Below are 16,666 nucleotides of genomic sequence, written 5' to 3' on the forward strand. Positions count from 1 at the left end.
TTACAAATTAACCCCTCTAAGTCCTACGCTATGAATATCAATCTCCCCTCCTCTGTCACCACATTGTTAAAACAAGAATTCCCGTTTCAGTGGACCTCTAACCATTTGGACTACTTAGGAGTGAAACTCACTTCGGAATACGGTTCGCTATATGCGACCAACTACCCTCATATGCTCCGTAAAATCCGCCTAATACTCCAGTCATGGGGTAAACTTCATCTTTCTTGGCTCGGCAGAATACGCGCACTAAAGATGACTATTCTCCCTAAACTACTTTATCTATTCCGGGTCCTCCCGGTCTCGGTCCCCACACAATATCTGAAAATAGCCCAACGAGCAATTAATTCTTTTGTTTGGAAGGGGGGTCTCCCTAGGGTTAATAGAGCCACCCTTTACCGCCATCGTCTAAAAGGGGGACTGGGGGTCCCAAACCTCTCGAAATACTATCAAGCAGCTCAAATAGGTCAACTGACGTACCATGCCTACTCTGAACCCCCCCTGTGGCTAGCTCTAGAGGCCTCGGAACTTCACTCAAGTACCCTCGACACGATACTCTGGACTCTCCCAGTTAACCGGAGAGAAAATACTAACCCCATCATGGTTCATTCCCTTAGAATCTGGGATTCAATAAAATACTCCTCGCACTTAATTTCACCATTTTTGCCCTTGGCCCCCCTTTGGGGTAATGCCCAGTTCCCTCCGGGAATGGATTCCCTTAGGGACTTCCGATTATGGGTAGCTGCGGGAATAACGAGAGTTCATCACCTCTTCAACGTGGATGGAATTGTCCCATTTTCTGTATTGAGTGAGAAATACAATCTCCCATCGAGAGAAATATTCCGATACCTGCAACTTTAAAATTTTGTTCAATCCTTACTAAGAACCTCAGCCCCCCCTTATTCTTTCACCCCCTTTGAACAGAGATGCCGCCAAAACCCACATGCCCCAGGAATCATATCCCTTCTTTATTCACATATTAATTCCCCATCCCAGAGGAGGTCCTTGGGTTATACCGTTCGCTGGGAGTCTGACATAGGTTCAACGCTGACAGACTCGGAGTGGACCCAAATCTGGTCTTCCTCCACTGGGGGTTTGCTCAATACCCTCATGTTGGAGACTAACTACAAAGTATTAACCAGATGGTACCTGACCCCTGCCAGAGTAGCAAAGGCTGTGGCTAACTATTCCCCAAATTGCTTTCGGAAATGCAACTCCATAGGAGATATGCTTCATATCTGGTGGCTATGCCCAATATATACTATAGTAGAACACGGCACTCTGGGTATCTGAGAGGTGCTCAAGTCAGGTATCCAACCCGTAATCAATCAGCAATAATATACTTGGCACTCAGGAGAACTTTGTAGTGAAGTCAAAACATCATTTATTCAGTGCATCCAGTTCAACATGAACGTTTTCGGTCCAAACATAGGACCTTCATCAGACAGGATTTTTGAATACTGTAATGTACATATACAAAAAATACAAAAAGATATTTTTTAGAGACAAAATTCATGATGCACTTTGAGCATACAATGTATTATATTCAAAGATATGTAATACAGAAAACCAAATATCATTAGTAAGGTGATCAGACAACAATAGTGACGGACTTTGGTGAATCCTGACTTGGAGCGTGAGATGTGAGCTTCTTATCGAAGAAACAGAGAGCTGTGAATGTGTTGGTAAGAGGATTACGATAAGGTGACCATGCTGGGTCTGGACAAGGGCCTGCCAGAATGGGGAGATAATGGTGAAATTGCCCCTGAATCATGCAGGGTGAGCTGCCTAAAATACAAGAATACATACACGTAAAACATGTGACAACATATGAGGATACAAAAGGGTATACCAAAACAACGGGCTGCCGTATATGAGAGTAAGTACTAGAGTATATAGCGTGTGTGACCACCGGAGCTGTGTATGAAACCCCTATGGATCAAAATGGCTACCAAACTTTATGATGACATGCTGAGGGTAGGTGTAAGCAGTCCCCCCACTAGGAGTAATACTATTATATACCTGGAATACACAGTATGTCTGTATGGGCCCACGGATGGTGCCAGAGTCAGACAGAATCCAGAAGGTGTGGTACCGCCTACGGAGAAGGACATATTGTGGCAAGTGTGAGTACATGCCCATAGGTACTATAGAGGACCTCATGGTAAATGTAGGGCAGAGGGACACATTACCTTGTACAGTATGTGCGAATGCGCTGCCAAAGGGCGAGATGCTCGCTGGTGCAGGGAGCGCTGCAAGAAATGAAGGTAGTGCCAAATAAATAAATAAATAGTTTGGGCACGAGAGGTAAAGGCAGAAAAATTGCCAATAGGCACTATAGAGGAACCATGGTACATCCTGGGCAGAGGGACACAATACCTGGTGTAATAAACGGAGCTGCGCTGCAGATAGGCGAGGTACTCGCTGTTGAGGAAAGCGCTGTAGGGAATAAAGGAGGTGCCAATAAGATGTAAAATCCGGGCATGGGGAATAAGGACAGGAGTGTGACAGAGCGCCGCTGTACCTGGTGCTGCAGAGGAGAAAGGCGCCGTGCAGAGAGTCCTCCCGGAGATGCTGGCACTCCAGCGTTACTTCCGGGTTTATGTGTGCGCCGTCAGGGGGTCAGCTGACCCGCTGCGTCATCGGCGTCACATGACGGTGCCGGCCGCGCATGCGCAGGATCGGGGGGAGCGCTGGGCAGATTTACAGGCCAACTGGCGCCTGTATATGACATATAAAGTGTACTAATGCACCGCACAGCTAGAATGTCAAAGCCACAATCGGGGAGATTTAGTGGGCACTGCAGCATATGAATGAAAAATGAGGAATAAAAATGAGGAATAAAAACCGCAGGGTGGCTATATGTGGGAGTTACATGTACACATAAGGGGTAAATGAGTAAAACCCCGGGGGATTCCCAATGGTGGTCACACAACTGTAATATAGAGACAAAGCTAATACTCTATATTAGAATGGCATGGTGTGGAAATACTATACCATGTGAAGGATAGTCGGTGCTCAGTGCATAGTAGTGCAGCTAGCGATTCTGTGAGGATATAAAAGGAGAAGAAGAAGTTAATATAACTTACAAAGCATAACAGGAATCATAATGCAATATTCACAGTCATTTTACAAAAAAGCTGAGACGTCGTAGTCCCTATTCAATCCCTTTGGTTCTAAAGTCTGTAACGTGTAAATCCAAAAAGCTTCCCTTCTCTGGAGCATTTTGGTACGGTTCTGACCTCTCCTAGGGGTATCAACTTGCTCCAGAACCTGGAACCGGAGCTGGGCGATACTGTGATTTTGTTCAGAAAAGTGATGTGGGAGGGGGAGGTGTGTCTTTTTACATCGGATCGTGGACTTATGTTGGGCCACTCTATCCCTCACCATTTGAGTAGTCTCCCCCACATAGGCTAAACCACACGGGCACTTTATAAGATATACCACAAACGTGGATTCGCAGGTATAAAATCCTTTTATGGGAATTGCCTTGCCCGTTTGTGGGTGAAAAACAGAGGAGCCCCTCTGTATGTTGCTACACTGAAGACAATTCAAGCAGGGGAATGTCCCCTGTCTTTGAGTTTGCCCAATAGTTCGAAGGTTCTGGACCAGAGTTTATTTCTTGATTCTCTCAGTTACGAATATTAACCTTAAGAAAAACCCCTGGGAAGCTCTATTAAATAAGCGTATTTCTAATATTCCTAGATATTCCCGGGCCCTTATCACATTTATATTTTTAGCAGCTAAACAAACTATATCCTCGGCATGGAAAAAAACAGGCTTGGATTTATCGGGAGTTAAATCTCGCCTATCCTGGTATATGGTTAATGAAAAATTAACTGCTATACTAACTGACAGAGTCAACAGATTTGAACTTATTTGGCTCCCCTGGGCAGAATACGCAAGCCACACCCCTTTTGCGGATCCGGTATCCCGATTGTCTAACCTTAATCCTCAGGCGCCTGACTAAACTACCCAAACGGATACAGACTTACTATAATCCCTTCTCGGGTTCCCCTCTCCCTTCCCCCCCCCCCCCCAAACCCTTGTCCCACTTTCTATGTTTGTCTTTGTTTTTGCTGTTACACTCGTCCTTCATTATGACTTGTGTTAAGTTTATTGCTGGTAACTGGAACATAAATGAAAGACTGTCATACTGTCTATGATGCAATGTACTATTGGATAACGTTAAAGTACCTTCCTTTCCTGTACCACCTTTTTTTCGCAAACTTCAATAAAAATTTATTGTTAAAAAAAAATGTTTGGCCCCCATAAAACAACGCTTATACTCCCCACCAATGCCGGCTCCATTCCCATGGTGTTAGCACTCGCTCTCTGCAGGACTCTCCTCCAAGTCAAAACTTTCCTCCACCGCTCTACTGCTTATGTTATATACCTTATAGAGTGCACATGTGGGTTGCTCCATTCAGCAACTATGAACTAAAATACAATTACACAAAGCATATCGTCTCTAGGCATACTCTACAGACACAAAAAAGCAACTTCTCTGTGTTTACTATCACGCCAATAAAACACAGCCACATGTTCACCATTAATCTTCAACAAAAGAAAAACTGAAATATCCCATGGTCATAAGTATTCAGACGGTTTGCTCAGACACTCATATTTAAGTCCCATGCTGTCCATTTCCTTGTGATCGTCCTTGAGATGGACCCACTCCTTCATTAGAGACCAGCTGTGTTTAACTAAACTGATAGGACTTGATTAAGGGTATCCTTTCCATCTCAAGCACTCCTCTACGATCCACAGTCATATACAGCTTGATCAAGGAGCTGGTCCTCCATATTATTCACACTTTGGTTTTTCTCTTATTTGTTACAGCAGCACATTAAGTCATTCATTCCTACTCATATCGTTCCCGTCACATGGCAGCACGGAGTAGCCTCTCATTGTCTAAACTCTATTACACATGCTTTGGCATCAGGTCGCCTAGGATAACGAGCCTCTCATGTCTCGTCCTATCGTTCCCTTCACCACTGGTCTTAAGCTAAGTTCTGGGCAGACGGGAGGTGGGTTGGCGACTCGCCCTTAAAATCAGTTAATGCACAAGACTGCCTCTTTATAGGAAACCTCATGTTTCCTAAGCTGGGTCATTGAATCATCCTGGTTAGTGTTCCACCTCCATGGTGACACGTTTCACACATTTAAGCACTTTGCAATATGTTTTTTCGATCTACAATTGTATAGTTTTATTGTATATTTTAGTATAAATGTTAATGGGATATTTTGGTTGATACTGGTGCTCTTTTTGTAAGTATATAAAGCATTTAATGCATTGCATCCATTGATACCTTGTCAGTAAAGTAAAAAGAGACAATGTCCAATTCCGGTGGAAAAAACTGCAAGGTTTTATTTACTCTGCCGTAGATGTGATGTTTCGACCAGCAACAATGAAGCATGAAACAGACATAAGGCTGGTCAAAATGTTGCATCTATGGCAGAATAAATGTAACCTTGAAGTTTTTTTTCACCTGAATTGGATACTGTCTCGTTCTTCTATTGAATTTTTTCCTAGTGGACGCCTTGGAATTTTTTTGATGGTGCGTCCTTTCTGTGCCTATGTGTCCTTTGTAATTGTCCAATATTTGAGTGCTACAAGCCACCTTCTTTTTTATTACTGTCAATAAGGAAATCTTTCCCAACTTTTTGCATTATTATATTGTCAACTATTCCGATTATAGTTGTGAGGGTATTCCTTGTGGTGGGGTTCCCATCCATATCCTTCCTACATCTTTGAAGAAAACATTCCCGACGTCATTACTGCACCTTCATCAGGCTGGCAGGAAGGGCTTATCCATCTACAGGCATCAGAGGAGCCAGGGTGTGCAAAGAAAACATTCCCTACACCATCATGCTGGCAGGAAGGGCTAATCCATCCACAGGCATCAGAGGAGCCAGGGTGTGCCAAGAAAACATTCCCGACACCATCAGGCTGGCAGGAAGGGCTTATCCACAGGTATCAGAGGAGCTAGGGTGTGCCAAGAAGACATTCCTTACACTCAAGCTCAAACTTTACCAGCTTGCACTGTTGACGCCTGAACAAAGGTTCATAGCTTTACGCTGCTTGCTACTGATGCTTTCCCATCAGTAGAGTGCATCAGAACTCAATCTGACTAGGTGATGTTTTTCCACTGCTCGGTAACACAGTATTTGAAGTCCTTTTTTAGAGATGAGCGGTGTTCGAGTCGAACTGTTTTCCAATTTCAAATTTGAGCTGTTTTGGGCGGTGTTCGAGTCGTTCGTCGAACTCGAACAATTTGCTTAAAATTCGGCTGTTCGAGTTTCTGTTCGATAACTGTTTGTTCACCAAAAGCCTAACTTGATTTTCACATTAAAACTGTTTATCAATGTTAATAGACTGTTTCAGTGTATAGTGGGCGGGGGATAGATCTGGGCTGAAATAATGCTGATCTCCTTTTTTTTTTCTTTCCCGCATTTACAGAGGGGCGGTGCAGTCTCTCAGCCTATCAGCAGTGCGCACACACACAGCAATGTGTATGTGATGCACACAAGCAAGGGCATGTGTCATTGGCTGTGTATGTCACATTTCCTTGCCCTATAAGAACCAGCCATTTTTCCCGTCGCCACCATTTCCTCACTGCTGCAGCTTAGTGTTAGACGGCTCCGGTGCTGCTGTGGGCGCTATTCAGTCAAAGAGTCATTTTTGGGAACGAATTTTCTGAAAGATAGGTTTAGGGAGTCGGGAGTCGGGACTAGTTGTAATATCAGCCCTTTTCAGGGTAGGTTACTGCAGTTCATAGCACTTTTTGCCAGGCAGGTCTGTGCCAGTGTTGTGCAAGTGTTAGTCACAGCATTTGGTGTAATCTAGCTCAGCCAATCCTTTTGGGCTAGTAGCATTGTCTGATAGTCATCTGAGTAGCCCGCCTGTGAAGCTAGCTACACCGCCTGTGTATCTCAATTTTTACTGCATCTAACCCAGTAAATCGTTTTGGGCCTAGGAGCAGTGTCTGCATGTCAGCAGAGTAGCCCACCCATGAAGCAAGCTACACCAACTGTGTATCTAATTACTAAGTTTTAACTGCATCTAGCCCAGGAAATCCTTTTGGGCCTAGTTGCATTTTGTGCTACTCAGCAGAGCACCCCACCCATGAAGCAAGCTACACCGCCTGTTTATCTAAGTACTAATTTTTAACTGCATCTAGCCCAGGCAATACTTTGGGCCTAGTAGCAGTTTCTGCTACTCAGCAGAGCACCCTACCCATGAAGCAAGCTACACCGCCTTCTTCCTTTCTCAATCTAACCTCTCTGCTCTGGGGTGTCCACTCTCCTTCCAGCTCTCTCCTTCTCACAGGTGGACTACCGCGTGTATTCACACTGTGGTGAATCTTTTGGGCCCAGGCATAAAAAGTCGTCGAGGTAATGGATAATATGTGCCGCCTTACAAACATCCATGATGACACATTCGAGGAAGCAACTAAACGCCTCAAATAGTGAGCAGGATATGGAGCACCCCATGGGCAAACAGCGATCTATGTAGTATGCTCCTTCACAGAAGCAGCCCAATGGGAGGACACTATTCGGAGGCACTGGTAGTAACCGGAATGCCCCCTCAATGTCTGTTTTGGCCATTAGGGTGCCCCTTCCCAACTTCTTGACCCGCCTGATTGCCTTGTCAAAAGAGGTACAGTACATAGTACTGTACTTGGTTCCACGTTGATGTTGTCATTTACTGACCTGCCCCTTGGATATGACAAATGGTGGGTTAGTCTGAATGTATTGGGTTCATTTTTTGGCACGACTCCCAACATGGATACCACTATGTCTTCTGAGGAAAGTGTTCTGAATGGACCTGCCGCCATTCTACCTAAAGATATTTCTTTTTAAAAAAAATTTGTCACGATGTCTGGGTGTTGGTAGGCTGATTTTAGATTTTTACTCCAGCCTTTCTTGATTTTAGAAGGGCATGACATGCCTATATCTGTGTCTCCTCCTCCTTTTACGCCCCCACCTCTTATATTTTCACATGACTATATGTACTTGTGACATTTCCATGTGTTGGTTGTGTCTTCTGAGCAGGTTGTCAGCTTTTGGACATCTTTTAAGGTGTTTTCTATATGTTTTCAATGAGTTTGTATGTGTTTGTGTTTGCCTGCCATTGGTTTCAATGGGGTTCGACGGTGTTCGTCGAACGCTTGATGAACATTCATCGAAGATGCCCCAATTCGACGAACCGAACCGAACTCGAACACTAGGGGGGTGGCTCAACACTAGTCTTGACTAAAATTTGACTGTATATGTTTAACACCATTGCAGGAGGAAACCACACAAGGTCGACAGGTTTTCAGCTACTGACCCCACTAGTCTATCATCGATGACTTTTTCAAGAATGAATGCATGCATAATAAATCTTTACAGCTACATTTTTCACTAATGCAACTAAAGTAAAAAGATAGACCATGGAAGTAGTAGATATAAAATATAATTTTTTTTTAATGAAGCCTGTTTGCAAAATTGCTTTATTAATTCCGTATAGATGTATTCTAGCAATAAATAGTAGTTTAGGAGATGAATAGAGCCTTTAATTAGAATAACAGATCCCGTAATATTTAAGCATTATATTATCTGTTCAACAAGATTGATCAATAATAAACATGGAGACAAAAAGTGAGACCGAAAACTACAGGCCCTGCAACTTTCCATACATCATTGGGGAAATGTATGGTGTGCAGGAAGTTGTCCTCCATAGTCTCTGATGATAACCTTCTCACCCAGCATCCGCTTGGACTCAACAGTGATTGAAACTAATCTGGTTAGCTTCTATTATGAAGGTCAGCAACTTCCTGCACTACAGCTGCTGTCGAACTACAACTCCCAACTTACCTGGACAGCTGCATGACAGCCAGGGAATGCAGGGAGTCATCGTTTTACAATAGCTAACGTGTCAAAAGTTTCAGATTTCTTTTCAGTGATGAGGTATGTCCCAGATTAGCCTGGGGTAAAGCTGTCAATGTTGTTTAACTGGATTTATTATGGGCGTTGGATACTGTGGCACATAAAATGAGCATGCCGTTCATTTTCTCATGAAAATGGCCTAAATCCATGCGGCTCTTAAGGGAAATTACATCATAGACTTTTGCTCCGGCTCCATATGCTCTTTGGGAGGTTAACTTGGATTTTTTTGTTAGTAAATAAGGGGGTTGTCCACAACTAGACCACCATAAATAATAACGCCTGTACTCACCTACTGCACTGGAGGTGTCGTCACTCGCTGTCCCTGGAGCTCACGTGACGCTGGCACCCAATCAGCGCTGGCATTACTGGCCCCGACTTCGGACAAATTTGAACATGGGAATGGCGCCAGCACAGGAGGTGAGTATAAGTGTTATTATTTTAGGAGGGCAAAGCTTGGGGTATGAGAAGAAGTTGTCCAAGTAGTGGACAACTTCTTAGAGGTAAGTAAAATTGATTTGAGTACATTTGTTTAGGTATGTATAGATACAAATTTGATTAGATTTTATTGACTACTGTTTTATTTGATACTTTTTTGTGTTACTGGGAAAAAGAAAAGCCATCTTGATTTGTTGATCACTGATACATGCTTTGTTCCCGTTCTGGATGTTTCATATAGAAATTAGCAAAGTGTGAAATAATTTATGGAACTGTTTTCTATTTTCAGTTGAAGAAAGTAGGAAAGATTCAAAAACAAATGTCCTTTTACCTCTCCGCGATGAAGTGGAAGATAAGGAATCACCGATTGACAAAAAAGGAACTGAACATGGACTGGATAGATCTTTTGCATCTTCTGAATGTGGACAATATTTTAAAAGAAGTCTCATCCTTCCAAGCACAAGTGCATTTACAAAGATATAAAGACGTTCTTATGTTCAGAATATGGGAAATGTTTTGCCTATTAATCACTTCTTGCTATACACAAGAGGGTTCACACAGGAGAGAAGCCATTTTCAGAAGGCAGGTCTTAGTATGCATCAGAGAACTCATGCAGGGGTGAAGCAGTTTTCTTGCTCACGGTATGGAAAACTGTTTACTTGTAAATCAAAATTAGTTGATCATTTAAGAACGCACACAGGGGAGAAGCCATTTTCATGCTCAGAATGTGAAAAAAGTTTCACCCGGAAATCATATTTGGATGATCATGTAAGAACTCACACAGGGGAGAAGCCATTTTCATGTTCAGAATGTGGAAAATGTTTTAGCCAGAAAACATCTCTTACTCTACATCAAAGACTTCACACTGGGGAGAAGCCATATTTATGTTCTGAATGCGGTAAAGATTTTAAACATAACCCAGGTTTAGTGGAACATCTGATAAATGAAACACCGGAGAGACCATTTCCGTGCTCAGAATGTGAGAAAAATTTTATTCAGAAATCAAGTCTTTTGGAACATGTAAAAATTCACACAGGGGAGAAATCATATACATGCACAGAATGTGATAACAGTTTTAGGCACAAATCAAGTCTTGTAAAGCATCTCAGAACTCACACAGGGGAGAAGCCATTTTCATGTCTACAATGTAAGAAATCTTTTGCTTATAGAAAAGGTTTGGTCTTACATCAGAGAACTCACACAGGGGTGAAGCCATTTTCTTGCTCAGAATGTGGAAAACGTTTTACCTACAAATCCAATCTCATTAGACATCAGAGAAGACACATGGAAGAGAAACACCTTTAATGTTTGTTAGACATGGACAAATGCTTCGCTAAAATATAGAAAACCATCACCCCATTACTTGCCAAATTCAAATTTTTACAAGAACGGATTTTTCAGAAAAGGGCGTCCCAATATTTATTTAAAAATGACAATGACATGATTTCCTATTTTGAAACCATTCATTTTACAAACACAACACAAAAAATTGGACCTAATTATTAAAATTATAAAATCTTAGTTGCTAGAAGCTAAAGATTAGGCATCCCCAAAAAAGGACATTGGTAGATAATGGGTTAACATCAAGAGATTTTTGTGATGATCTCACTTATGGCTTTTGTGTTTTAGTTTTCCTGAATTATTTACGTAATTGTTGAGCCCTGTGTACACTACTGTACTAAAGCCAAGGAAGACACAGCCGAACTGTTGGATTAATACCTTAAGTACTGTGATCGCTAGCTACCACCACGTCTTAGTGGCTTGATGTGGGAGATAGTTAAGTCTTGCCATGGCTGGCTGACGGTCTAAGAAAGGCAAAGAGTAAGGCCGTTTTCACGCATCCATGAAACATGAACTGTTCTTGCTTCTGAAGACCTCGTCTCACCCCTCAATCTGAGTGACCTGTTTTATATAGATCTATGAAGCAATTAGCTCAGGTCAGGAGACCCAGCTTTGGGTCAAATCTTTTGGATCGAATGTTTCACACATGTGTGAAACTGAACCAAAATGTTGCCTGTCAGTTTAGTAGTGACTGACAATAATACTTTGTCAGACAAGTATATCAAGGCATTTTAGAAGTGATCAAAAGGGAAATAAAGAGTTAAAGAATTAAAAAGTAGTTCACTGTAAATAAAATAAAATATATATTTATCATAGGTAGTTTTATATTTTAAGACTAAAAAAAATTATAGTATCACTGCACAGGTTATTTAAATCACACAGTAAACAACTGAAAAACCCACCTTTTGTAGTTAATCCTGTTTTTTTTCCCCTCATGTTAATATCTCCCTCAACCCCTTCCCAAAAAAATAATGTACCCAAATATGTGTGTAATAAAAATATTATAAGTTCCAAAAAAATTAAACAATGCCGCAAATAGACCAGGACAAAATGGTTGGCACCTTTTTTTAAAGTAAGAAAAACTCCCAATGGTCACTGAAATCATTTGAAACTGACAACAGTAATTTTCTATTGAATTTTAGTAAATGATAATAATTATAAATCAGACTTTGTAGCAGAATTCTGGTCCTACAGGAAAATTGGGCTGTTGACAACATTTTTCATGTTGAACTGGGGTCTCTATATAATAGTGGCTGGAGTGGAAAAAAACATTTTTTTTTGCCTCTGTTGTAAAGATATTAGCAATCAAATATTTGGCAACTAATGAGTTAACTTTAGTTAAACCAAATTTTTTTTTCAGATAGGTTTCAGTGGGGGCGTTTACTTCTTTTCCTAGTATAACAAGTTTTCAGTGGGGGCGTTTACTTCTTTTCCTAGTATGACACTGATCAATCGTATGCAGGCATCATCACGCGTCCTGCGGTTCTATGTTACTACCTGCATATGATTGGTCAGAGTCACACAGGGAGAAGTAACTGCCCCTAGTGAAAACTGTCTGATAACACTCACTTGGATTTGGCTAAAGTTAACTCATTAGGTGCCAAATATTTCATAGCTGGTATCTTCACAACAGAGAGACTAAATAAAAATTATAAAGAAATATGCTCCGCATATTACATGGCTTGTCCAATTCAACATAAAAAACTGATGAAAGGCCTCTTTTCAAGAAAACAAAACTATTAAAAATGCCCTGGAATAAAATTATGGTTCCTCTAGAAAAGATTGAAATTAATTTTACCATGTGGAGAAGTGAAACTACAGAGCGTCCTGTAGTTATCACAAGTGTCTGCAGACTTGTAATCAGTCAGTCGCCTATTTACAGGGTAAAAAGTAGTCACTGTGCTGTTTGTTGTCATGGCGTTTACCACACAGAACATGGGGCAAAGAAAGCTAAGAAGAGAGTGGTCTCAGGAGATTAGGAGAACATTATAGACAAACAAGTCTCAGGTGAAGGCTATATGATGTCTCCTACAGCTGGATGTTCCTGTTACTACAGCTGCACATATCCAGAAGTGTGAAGTCTCTGGGGCTGTAGCCGTCTTCCCTGGAGGCAGCCACACGAGGAATAAGGTCACAAATTGAAGAGATGGATAATACAAAGGGGAACCACAAAACCCAGAACTTTGAAAGAGATTAGAGGAGAACTCCAAGTCCAACAGTGTGAGGTCACACCAAGTGGCATGAAAATTCAACTCAGACGCAGTCACCATAACATTTAATTTCACCCCAATGTTTTTTTTTAAATATGAGTTTGCTGTATCAAAACATTATCTCCACAAAATACAATAAATTTGGGCTAAAAAATTGTTTGTGCTCAAACCTGGTGGGGAAGGCTTTTTGGTACAATAAATAATGGCGGCTATGTATCTTCCATAGAGCCTGAGTTCACACAATTCTTTCTCAAGAGGAGGCCTGGCACCAACTGTAGTGAACTTGGACATATGGGAGTACCATTTCCATGTAACTGAACGATTGAGCGCATGTTTCTTGGGCTCATAAAATGAGAACTGACAATGCACTGGTGATAGAGGAAGGAGTGTGTGGAGCAGACTGGTTACGAGGAAGATGATCAAGAGGAGAGGAAGAATATGTGTGTGTGAAATGGCCAACGTCCCCCCTCCCAACTCGTTCCTACTAGGAGGTGCTCCCTGGGTCCATGTGTGACTACCACTGACAGTGTCCCTACCACTTCAACACAGATTGGCATTAAAATTGTCATGCCCATCTCCTCCATATCATTTTCTGACAATAAAGGCTGACTGACTGAACAGCAATCTAGTCTGAACTGGTGCATAACCAAAAAAGTCTTGCATAGCAAATAGATCAATGGCTGCACTCAACTGTACTTAAGCAAGGAAATGTGCGATACATGAAATGTGAATAGCTTAATGGCTTGTGAAATCTATGAAAAAACACATGAGATGCTTAGCACAAGATTTGGCCAAAAAATGTGAGCCCATCCACCAAACATCAAGGTAATCTCAGATCGGATGGGTACATGACTTGACTGCCTAGTGTGAACACTTACCTATGGCGGGGCATTCACCATGCTGTGATTTTAACTACATCCAAACACAGTTGGTTCTGACCTTCCTATAAATGCAGGCTTTACCATGTAATTAGCCATAGGTAAGTGTTCACACTAGGCAGTCAGGTCCCCATCCGATCTGAGATTACCTTGATGTTTGGTGGATGGGCTCACATTTTTTGGCCAAATCTTGTGCTAAGCATCTCATGTGTTTTTTCATAGATTTCACAAGCCATTAAGCTATTCACATTTCATGTATCGCACATTTCCTTGCTTAAGTACAGTTGAGTGCAGCCATTGATCTATTTGCTAATAAAGGCTGACTGATCATGTCTTCCAAAATCTCAACTAGAAGAACATTTTTTTGGTGTATTATGTTCCTTAACCTCCAGGGAGCTGTTGGCGTTTGGACTTTGGGGCAGAATAGAAACAGGTGTCATTAACAGATTGGACATTTTGCTCTGCACAACATTAAGGCTAGGTTCCCATTGCGTTAATGGGATAGCGCTAACGGACAGTGTTGCACGGCGAAATTAACGCCGTGCACCGCGTCCGTTAGCGTTCCCATTGCCGGCAATGTTAGAGCGCATTGCTAGCGCGTGTCATTTTTGGCACGCGCTAGCGATGTGCCGGTCTTTTGTAGCGCGCCTCGGACGCTGCTTGCAGCGTCCGCGGCGCGCCAGAGGTCCGTTCCCCGCTCTCGCAGATCGGGGATCTGCGAGAGCGGGGACGTTAACGCGACCCCTGAACGCGGCCCCGAAAAAGACATTGCGTTAGCGCAATCCGCTAGCGCTCGCGCTAAACGGATTGCACTAACGCAATCTGAACCTAGCCTAAACGATGTGATGGCTGAGGAGGTAAACTCAGCAGAAACGCTGACTCCAGCTGATGATGTCGCTGTCAGAGGCTACATTATCCTGCTGTGCTTAAGATGAGCAATAGCACACATACACCATCACATCCTTCACGTTCTCCTCGCTAACCTGACTGCCAGAATTTGTAAAAGAGGCCAAATGTGACTAGTGTTTGGTAATACTGAAGGTTTCTAACAGCACTGCCAGTGGTGTGAGAACATCTGCTGTCCTTGATATTGTTATTTTTTCTATCTCCCTGCCATGGCCATCCCCTATATTTTGTTTAGGTTTAGCATACATTTTTTGTGAAAGTATAAGGTTTTATTTGTTTCTAAGCTTTTCGCAATTTTCAAGTTTTACAATCTTATTCCCTTAAGCCATAGAGATATGTCACACAAAATAGTTAATAACTAACATTTCCCACATGTCTATTTTACATCTGCATCATTTATGAAACATATTTTTTTGTTGGGAAGTTAGAAGGGGTTGATCAGCGATTTCTCATTTTTCCATCAAAATGTACAAAAGTGCTCAAAATCACGTTCAAGAAGTTTATTAACCCTGTAGGTGCTTTACAGGAATTAAAGCAATGTAGAAGGAAAAAAATTAACATTTTATTCTTCTTTATAAAATTGTTGGTTTTGACCCAAATTACTTATTTATACAAGGGCAACAGGAGAAAATGGACCCCAGAATTTGCCAATACCCCATATGTAGTGGAAAACTGCTGTTTGGGTGCACGGCAAAGCTTGGAACGGAAGGAGCACCGTTTAACTTTTTGAACAGAAAATTGGCTGGAATCAAGAGTGTTTTCAGAGCCCCTTATGTGCATAAACTGTGGAAACTCCCGATAAGTCAGCTTATTTTGTAAACTATACCCCTCAAGGAACATATTTAGAGGTGTGAGCACCTTGACCCCAGAGGGGCTTCATAGAATTTTCTAATGTTGAGGCTCGAAATTGAAAAAAAATTAACTTATGCCATAAAAGTGTTGGTTTTGCCCCAAATTGTACATTTTCACAAAGGTAACAGGATAAGATGGACCATACAATTTGTGGTGCAGTTTATTCTGAGCACACTGATACCCAGTATGTGTTAGAAAACTACTGTTTGGGCGCACGCCAGGTCTTGGAAGGAAGGAGCACCAACTGAATTCTGGAGCTCAATTTAGGCTGGAATAGATTGTGGATGCCCTGTCACATTTGACGAGCCCCTGACAGATTAAAACAGCAGAAACCCCACAAGTGATTCCATTTTGGAAACTAACACTCTTGAGGAATTCATCTAGGGGTGTAGTGAGCATTTTTATCCTTCAGCTGATTCACAGAATTGAATAACATTAGGCTGAGTAAATGGAAAGTTAACATTTTTTCCACTAAAATTTTCTTTTGGTACAAGTTTTTAATTTTCAAAAGGAATAATAGGAGAAAATGAATGGTGAAATTTGTTGTGTTACTCGTCCTGAGTACGCCGATACCCCATATGTGGTCAAAAACTACTTTTCCGGCACAATGCAAAGTTCTGAAGGGAAGAAGCGCCATATTGGAGTTTAGATCTTACTAGAATGGTTTGCAGGTGCCATGTCACATTGGCAGAGCCCCTGAGGTGCCAGAACAGCAGAAACCCCAATGAAGTCATTTAAGTTTCCAAACTACACACTTGATGAATGCATCTAGGGGTGCAGTGATCATATTGACACCACATGTGCCTCACAGAATTAAAATAACTTTGGGCAGTGAAGAAAGACTAATTACATTTTTACCACTAAAATGTTGTTTCAGCCCCAAGTTTTAAATTTTTATACGGGCTAATAGTAAGAAATGGACCTGACAGTTTGTTTGACTCAACACATAAGACCTCAGGAGTGGACATGGATGTCAGACATATGTACCATCCTCCAAAACTTTGAGGACTCCACCAAGATGGTGAGCGGCGATGATACAATAATTAGCATCACCATCCCACTTCTCTCTGCTCTGAAATGCTCTCTGCTCACTATCAAAGAAGATGCGTTGCA

At 41.9% G+C, this 16,666-nt stretch overlaps 1 pseudogene; it reads left to right on the plus strand.

The window, feature by feature from the left end:
- LOC143786226 (uncharacterized) overlaps positions 1-10,671 on the plus strand; it is a 467,324-nt pseudogene extending 456,653 nt beyond the window's left edge.
- Positions 10,672-16,666: the final 5,995 nt, after the last annotated feature.

Source organism: Ranitomeya variabilis, chromosome 7 (assembly GCF_051348905.1).
Source record: "Ranitomeya variabilis isolate aRanVar5 chromosome 7, aRanVar5.hap1, whole genome shotgun sequence".
Lineage (NCBI taxonomy): Eukaryota > Metazoa > Chordata > Amphibia > Anura > Dendrobatidae > Ranitomeya > Ranitomeya variabilis.